Raw genomic sequence first — 9,154 nt, 5'->3', positions numbered from 1 at the left:
TTTTTTTTTGCATTACCTAAAACTTATTTTCGGATGTTTTTTCTTGAAATTTTTTGATTTATATTTCTATTATATTTACTTTGCTGTCCGCTGTTGACTTTGGAGACATCAAATTTTTTCGTTTCGCTTCAGTAGCGTACTAGGCTTAAGGCTTTAAAGCCTAGTCATTGTAGTTAATGCTGGATTTACATACGTCAGCATTTCCAGATCTGCATTAAAAGGAGACACAGTATTTAAGAACCACAGAGAGAATAGATGCAAATGCAAAGATCACGAATCGTGATCTTGTTTTTCATCAGGATCATGAATCGTGAATCGTGATCTTGCTTTTGAAAAGCTTGATGAAAAGCAATATCTCATGTAGTTGTTGTAATACGTGTTAATTACTGATCTATAGATATATATATAGATCCATATATATATGGATCAAGTGGGATAATAAAGAACGGCTAATAGTTAACTATTGTTAGAAAAAGAACTCATTTCAACTATATACTGGACACAAATTTCTTTCAAGAAGTCAAAATTGGACAGTAATTTGAACATTTTTATGTTACTACGTACGCGTTTTTTTACAACTTCATGTTGTGTTTTGACTTCGTAGAGAAATTATGCTCTGTAAATAAAAAAATTTTTTTTAATACTACAACTACAACAGACAAATTTTGCACTGTTGTATTTATTTGTTGCAATAGGGTTAGGGTATAGCAAAAGTGTAAAGTAAATGTAGTCAGTCTGTAGTTATATTTGGTTGGTTTAGTGTAAGAAAATGTTACACCTCTTGTGCACTTTTGCAACGATACAAGATCATTTGCATAGAATCGTGAATACCCCTATTCCCAACTAACAATTTCGATGTTATAACGATGGTGAGAATGAGAAGCTTTTCGTCATGACTAATTTCACACCTAAAAGACTCATATAACCCTCATATAAATGAGATCATGTTTTGAGAAAGCGGGAGCAGACAACTGGTCATACATCAAAACTTTATTAGGTTCACTTACAAAAAAAACGTCGAGAAGCGTAGCAGTATGTGAGCTAAAGTGCGTAGGGGAAGAAACATTAACGGGAAACAGATTCAAGGTAAGCATACTTTCCACTAAGTGGCTTTCCAGAAGTAAATCACTGTTCATATCCCCACACAAAATTACTTTTGAACAAGAGACCGCTATTTCTTCAAGTAAAGATATAAGAGGTTCAGAGTTAATAAGTCGATGAGGTCTATAAGCGACACCCACTAAAATCCTCTCACATTCCCCAAGAAGCTCAAGAAACAAAAATTCTATTTGGCTGTCATTCAAAGACCTACGTTTAACAACACATGTAATATTTTCTTTTACATATATAGCAACCCCACCACCATTACATCTAGTTCGATCAGCACGAAAAAGCTTGTAGCCTGCAAGTTTTAAAAAAGTATCATTAACATTGCTCGAAAACCATGTCTCCGAAATACAAATTACATCAACCTCAGAACCTTCGAAAATTTCTCGAAATTCGTTCATTTTACATCTCAAACTTTGTGCATTTAAATGACAAATTTTGAGGCCAGATTTTTGCGAAACCAATATTTTGACGAGTGATCGCAGCTCAACATAACCGTCGGAATCAGGAACTACTCCATTACTATTAGCCAACACCAAGCCGGTGATGTTTTAAAGAAATGCGGAAATATGAACACGACATTAGGAATGATTTAGGAAAAGACTTCGAGGAGAAAAAAAGGCCAAAAGAAAAATAAAAATTTAAAAGCATTATTGGATCTTTTTCCATATTCTGAATTCAAAATTTAAAACAAATGATAGTATAATAAATAGGAAAGTAGAAATAAATAATGTTTAAGTTAGTAATAAAAATTATGAAAATGCAAAAATTCAAAAAAAAAAAAAAAAATTTTAAAAGAAAAGTTGTTTATCTGGCAATGTTGTCTAAGTTCGAAAAACTAATTTATGTTAGGTTCATAAGGTTGGTAACCCAGTAATTTATTTAATGTTTCAATGTTGTCAATAATTTGAGCTTCGCTGTCATCTTGATGAAGTTTGATGTAAACAAATCCCCGTGCGGTGAATGCAGAATGTATTTTTTTATTTTTCTTCAGTATGAGTGCATTTCGCAAAATATTTTGATTTTTTTTGGTCAGACTTTCTCGCAAGTAAACAAGTGAAGTACTTTCGGATGGAAACCCAAGATCGTTTAGACTAAGTTGGCGTTTGTTTTGAGTTAGGAAAGTTCTTATTTTCCTTAGAGTCATGTTTCGATCAAATGGCGAAGTAAATTTAAGTAAAACGGCGGAATCCAAACGATTTCTGGAGGGGCGAGTGCTGTAAATTTTGTTGAGTGCGGGTGTATCGAAGCCAATAGTGTTGCAAAGTGTGTTAAATATTGCCGAGAGATTCTCCTCGGGTTGATGTGGTACTCCGTAAAGAATGGCGTCAGCGGCAACAAGCCTATTTTCTTGAGCTTCAGCTATAAGCTGCAGCTTATCAATATTGGAAATGGCGTTTGACAGCTCAGCTTCGCTTATTGACATTGTTGTTTTTGTGTCGGAGAGTGAGCTATTTATTAGTTTCACATCGGTCTTAAGTGTTTCTATCTCGGCAATTGCAGCGGTGAGTGACGACTCAACTTTATTTACCCTTTCGCACATGGCATTTAAATTAGATTGGATTTCGGTTATATGGTTTTCGGTTTTTTCAATTTTTGCCAAGATTCGTGTTTCGGATTCGGAAATTTGATTATTTATAGTTTTAGAAATGGACTCACTTATACTTTTCAAGCGTTCATCAATTCGTTCCCATAAGGCACAGTCGATTTCGCTCGGAGCTTTTAGTGAAGGGGAATTTGTAGTTAGTAGTGGTTCATTTGAATGTTTATTCGAGTTTGCGGTATTTCGGACAAATTTTTTTGTTTCAGTGCCTGACATTATGTAAGTGTAGTTAAGTTTATTTGTAAATGAGGTAAATGCAAGGGTGTTAATGCATGTGTGAGAAATCGGAATGAGATGGAAAGTTAATTCTTTGATTTGAGGTTAACTATCAAACCGAATTCACTTAATTTAAATTCAATAAATTTAATTCAATTACGATAGGACACCACCGAAAACAGCAATAAATATGTAGTGTTTATTAGTAAGACCTGATTAAACTTTTAAAGAAGCAATTCGGACAATTTTTATAGGGAAATTTAAATAAATTAACCGGAGCAAAAAAAAGCACGTCTATTGAGCTGTTCTCATTTCAATAAAACCAAATAAAATAAAAAACGAGAAATTATTTATACAATTTTTTATTTCAATTTTTATACACAAATACACTTCAAATTTACCCGAAAAGTACATCCTTGACCTGGTTCCTTGTCCAAAATAATTTTTGAATCACACACAACGAGCTCCCACCTGACAATTACCTTCTTATTCAAGCGCAACAACCAGCCAATTTATGCCAGTGTTTATACGCACCGAGCTATCCAACTGAGTGTTGTACGAAGTCCAAGAAAAAAAGTCCAACAACAAACGAATGTTTGATGAGTGTAGTCGGCCATGCTCTCCAAAATTCCAAAAGCTGAACACTGAAATTAAAAAATAAAATGTTAAAAGGCAATAAAACTAAGGAGAACCATTCAACTTACCCCTATTGATCTGTTGAGAATTTTTGGCTTGAAAAGCATCTAAAATGACTTTTATTCATTCACCAGGTGTTGAATCACTGCATACGTTCGTTAACGTACTGACGCTTTATGTCTCTATCATTTTCTTTTGATTATATAGAGACAGCAATAGGCAAAACGTTAACGTGTTATCGTAATCTTATGCCGTAATTCGACCCCAGAAGAGTTACACCTTTAATGTTCCACTGAGGAATATAAAGCGATTAGAAAAAGATTCCCCATAGTAGAACTTTCAATCTTTTCCAACATCTCATTAAACACTCATGTAAGAAAACCATTCTATCCTAAAACTTACCCAAAAAACCTTCAACTGGCAATACTCTTCACCTAAACTGTCAAAATTTTCCACTACTTTCCAGTTCTCCACTGTCAATCCTTCCACAATCCACACACCTCACAACTCAAGTGTGTGCTCTCTGTCTGTTTGCAAGCGCCATATCTAATAAATAAAAAAAAATTTTCTATCCACGAAAAACCAGATCGAATGTGTGCTGCAAAAACGTGAAAAAATCTTTTAAAATAATGTTTTCCATCATAAAACAGTGAACAATTTCCATACAAATTTTATCATAAAAAGTTAGTATAATTATTCTATTATTCAAATATATTAATTTTGTTTTTATAAAAACTTGTATTTCATGTGAAAAATTGAATAAAATTCAACCCAAAAAAAAAAAAAAAAGGAAAGCCTCCTTTGAACAGAGAAGAGACAAGAAATATTGAAGAAAAAAAAACTTGAAATAAAAATATGTGTAGTTTGGTTGTGGTTTATAGTTGTTTTTTAAGTTGGTGCTCCTACTTTTGCCCTGGTAACTCATCGGAACGGTAGTTTCCTCCAAATCAATTCCACCTTTTTTTTTCATTTATATTATTTCCTTTTTATTTTATTTTGTATTTTTATTTGGTTTATCTTTTTTTCCTGCTGCTCTGTGCTGCCTTTCGAATTTTTATACATTTTTCTTCTTCATTTATATTTGCCGATTTGTTGGCTACTCTTGTTGGTGGCTCTGAATCGGCTACGGGTTCGAATAGACTCGAATCCACTCTACTCAAATCGACTCTCTTTTTCTCTCTCGTCTGTCTGTCTGTTGTCCGCGCCGCTGCTGACTACTCTTGCTTGCATTTTGTTGTGGAGAACTCTGCTGAGCTTGGGAATCATCCATCGCCATCGTCGTCGTCGTTTGCTTCTCCATCGTGTAGTTGTTGTCATCGTCGTCGTCCGTCTTGGTCGTTGTCGTCGTCTCCGTGCTGCACAGTCGTTTTTTTTAAAGACATTTTTCGCACAAGACCTTAAAGTTTTTCCTCCTCTCGACATGACGATTCCATCCATACACGACCACGATCCCCGTTTTTGCCGTGTTTCTTTTATATTTTTCTGCCTTTTTTGATTTTGTGTAATTTTGTTTTCTCGTTCTGTAACTTTTTTCTGTCGTGTGTGTCTTTTTTTCCTTTGCACACACATTTTGGCCAATTTTTCTTGGTTCCTGTTTTTATATACATTCCTGTTTGGCGGCTGTTGGGCTGGCTGTTAAGAAAAAAAAAAGTGAAATTTTCCCTCAAAAGTTTAAAAAAGTTTATTCGACTTTTTTTTATTGTTTCCTTAAAACCCATTTTGGCCAAAAAAAGAAACAATTAACAATCCACAATTAGTGACGAAGATTTTTGTACGCTGGCCATAAAAAAAGTTACGAAATCAATTTTTTTTTCATTCGTTTTCCTCGTCTTAATTGAGTTTCCTTCATTTCCATCCAATCCAATCGAATCCAGTGAGTGAACGAATTTGCTGACTGTTTTGTGTATAGTCTCTCCTCTCGTTGTCGTCGTCGGTTTTGGTTTGGTTGCCCGCGCCCCCCGTTTTGGGGTAAGGCAGGCGCATTTTGGGGAGGGAAAGTTCCTGTTTTGTGTGTTCGTTCCACGCAAGAGTTTTTTTTTTATATACACAAGTCTTCGTGTCGGTGTTGTGCTTTTTGCTGTGCGTCACTATTTTCGCCTTTTTTTTTTATTAAATTCGTTTATCAAAGCAAATGGCCGTGGAAGAAGGATTTTTAACTTCATAAAATTGTTAAAATTGAAAAACAGATAAAAAGATTAAGAAAGACTGTCCTCAAGTTGGTGGATAGTGAACAGAAATCTTTTAAGGTGTGGGTTAACTATCAGGAAACCCTTTTGTAAAAAGGTCGATTTCTTATGTTTACTTAGTTTTGTATTCAATTTTTAACCAACAAAAATCAATCTGAATCAAATCATTAAGAATCCAATAACAACATTCATCTACACACATTTCTTTTCCATTCGTCTCTACTTCTACGACGAAGACGATGAGTTAATTAAAACAAACATTATATTATATATTTTTATAGTTATTTGGAAAAGAGAGTAGAGAGCGCAGAGAGACAAAGCGGAAGAAAATCATAAAAATTAAAAAAAAAAAACAACAAAAAAAAATTGTTTTGTTTCGCAACGCGGCAAGTGGCAGTCGCAATATATTCATCAATATATACTTACGTACGAGAGTATTTTGTTTTCTTTTTTTTTTGTCTCTTTGCTTCTTTCTTTTTGGTAAGTAATTTTTTTTTTAACATAGTGTTTACTTTTTTTTATTTTTTATTTCTATCAAATTACTACTCTTTTTGCGTTAAAATTTTGTTGTTTTCTTTTATCATTTCGTGGCATTGCTTTGCTTCATTTTTTTTTTATTTTTCATTTTTTTTGGTTTTGGCCAAACCACGGATATATTTCTATAATAATAGACAGACAGAAGGTCTATAAAATGTCTTCGTAGAGTGCGTGCAAATAATAAGTAGATGGTATATTGTCCCAGTTGCTAGATAGTATTATATTTGATATCAGATTGGGATTTTTTTTCTGTTCTATTTTGCTTTTCGTTTTAACAAGAAAGATGAAGTCATTTTTTAATTACACTTATTTTAACTTGGTTTTAACTTGTCATAATATTTGTAGTGAGTTTTCCGAAAAAAAAAAAAAAAACAGGTGACATTAACGAAAAAAGGTTGAAAATGTGATTTAAACTTTAGCAAGGAAACTGATTTCAGTGAAAACTTAATACTTCTTCAAAACAAATGAGCGATATTTTAATATGTCCTTTTAAATATTGTAAAATCCCATTATATCACTGTTCCTTCTATTTTTAATTTTTATTAATTTAGTTCTCAAATAAACAACGACTTAAAAATGTCGTATTGTAAACTTCTTCCAGAAGATCTTTTCCCTTTTAGTACGTGGTGAAGAAAAAACACCATTTTCTCAATTCGTCCAAATGGAAAGTTATATCTTGCTATCGTTCCCAGTCTTCCCTGTTTTACACGTATACAATTGCTGATAAACTTCTGATCAGGATCTTCTTCTTCCTTTTCTCGGCGCTGTTATGATCTCGATGTCAAGGGGATCATAACTATCCCACGTATCTGCTTCATACTAGTTTTGTATTGTTCCATTTCTGAGGCCAATTGAATTCTGATGTTTTTTTTCATTTGCTTGTACCAGGTGTTTTTAGGCCTACCTTTGTTTTATTTCTGATCAGGATAACTGACAAAAAGGTTCTTGGGATTTTATTTGATCATAAAATAAGCTTTGACCATCACATAGACTACATTTTAGCTTAAGGGAACTCTATGTTGGGTTTCGTATCAAGAAACAGAAAGGAGTTCACGATATCCTCAAATCCCTTTTTAATTCATTTGTTTGGAATTGCCTCAAAAAGGGTTGAAAATATACAAAAACGTTTTAGAAAACTTCAGATGCATCGTTTATATTGGAACATTCGTCATAAATGTTTCTGTGTTATTTTTGTTAGGGACATATTAGATAACTAAATTAACTGGGGGCTACGTGGTGAAAATAATAGGATAAAACTTGTTTAAGTAGACCAAAACAGCCTAATAAGTAACAGTGGAATAAATCAACTGCCCTTTTTTGTTGTCTTTGATAGAGAATTATGGTCCTTCAAGATATCTCCAATGTTTTCCCGTGCTGAATTGTATCAATCGCTTAAGGCAGCAGCCGTCTAGATGACAAGCTAATCGCTAATGTCTTAAGATTCATTTACCATTCAGTGTCCCAGAACCTGAAGCGAATTCGTTCAGAACAAAACCCGATTTCTTGCTTTAAAGGGTTCCTGTGAATATCATTCGTTAGTGTCCTCATTGCCATTGCTTGGTTTAATGGCCTTTGAGTGTGATTCGAATATATAGATGGTGAATGATATCCATCACCAAAGATAGCAGTCGGCAGCAGTGACAGGATGGTGGCTTTAACTTGGGCGCCCATTATTCGTCGTGTGACCATCAAAGGATCAGAAGCGAGTTCGTCTAATGTAAGACTCGATGCGCATTGTGCAAGTCTTTCTCAATCGTGTCACAATGGATGTCGCCGGCTTATTGCTTGTAATTTCATAATATGCTTCTTAGTATAACTACTTAGCCACTGCTATTGCTAGCTTCAAAATGTATGGGTCTTGAATTCTATTCATCGCCCAAGAAAACAGCTATGTGACAAGCTGCTGTCCCAAACAAACATGCGTAAATTGACCCACAAAAAATTAAGTGCTCTTTTTACCCACATGACTTAAGGTTGAGCAAAACTCTATACCTAGATATGCATTGCATATGTAATGAAATCTACCCTAAAAGCTTTGTACCTCCTCCTCTAAGACAGTAGCTATGAAATTATAAACAAAAAAAGCTTATAATTAAATTAATATATACAAAACAAAAAACCTAATTATAGCACATGACTAGGTTTCTCATTGGATTCATTCATTACATCAACTTTGATGGGAGTGCGTTTCTCTACTCGCGCAATGATGATATCACATTTACGAATCACCTTGCGTTTCAATTCGATGCAAATTAGATTTACACACATTTCCATTGATATTGCTACTACATATTGTTTGTTACTCCCGGTTCGGTTATGTCCGTCCCGACCGACAAAAATGACGCGATTTTGGTCAAAACACAGAAAAAAACCTCAGTCTTGCATTATACTCGTGTTTGATTTAATTATAAATTCAAAAAACAACAACAACAATAAAAACAACAACTTTGTCTTGACTTGAGGTGGCATATTTGTGTGTCTGCTGACTGTTGGCAAAACAACAGTAGTAGGCGTCTTTAATACGAGTTGTATTATTAGTTGATATTAAATTACCGTGTTCCACCTACTTTAGCGTAAGGTTCCCATTATATTTCCATTTCTATTCTTAAAAGACAAAATGAAAATAAAAAAAAAAACAACAAACACACGAAAACTAGTTCGAAGGTAATTTCATTTGTTTCCGTAATGTCTGCTGCCCTCCAGAAAAATATTCATTCCAAGAATAGGGTTCATGTTATTTTTCTTCCATATAAATTGAAATTGATTGTTTGTTTATTTTTGTGGGTTCATATTTTTTGTTTGTTTGTTTGTTTGTTTATTTTTTTCTTTTATTTTTTTTTTTTTTTGTATTCCTCACTTTTCCAAATTG

General features: G+C 33.7%; 1 protein-coding gene across 2 annotated transcripts in view; it reads left to right on the top strand.

Moving 5' to 3' along the window:
* Positions 1-4,074: 4,074 nt before the first annotated feature.
* Positions 4,075-9,154, top strand: part of LOC129912679 (rho GTPase-activating protein 21) — a 52,233-nt gene continuing 47,153 nt past the window's right edge. The window contains exon 1 of one of the 2 annotated variants that reach the window (XM_055991033.1): positions 4,075-4,245. The gene's annotated coding sequence lies outside the window, so the exon portion shown is untranslated. Of the gene's footprint in view, positions 4,246-5,882; positions 6,229-9,154 lie in introns of those variants that run through there. The other variant, XM_055991034.1, reaches the window with a different exon arrangement.

This window comes from Episyrphus balteatus, chromosome 2 (genome assembly GCF_945859705.1).
Source record: "Episyrphus balteatus chromosome 2, idEpiBalt1.1, whole genome shotgun sequence".
Taxonomy (NCBI): Eukaryota; Metazoa; Arthropoda; class Insecta; order Diptera; family Syrphidae; genus Episyrphus; species Episyrphus balteatus.
The sequence above is the reverse complement of the archived record's forward strand: the minus strand, read 5'-3'. Positions and strand labels throughout refer to the sequence as shown.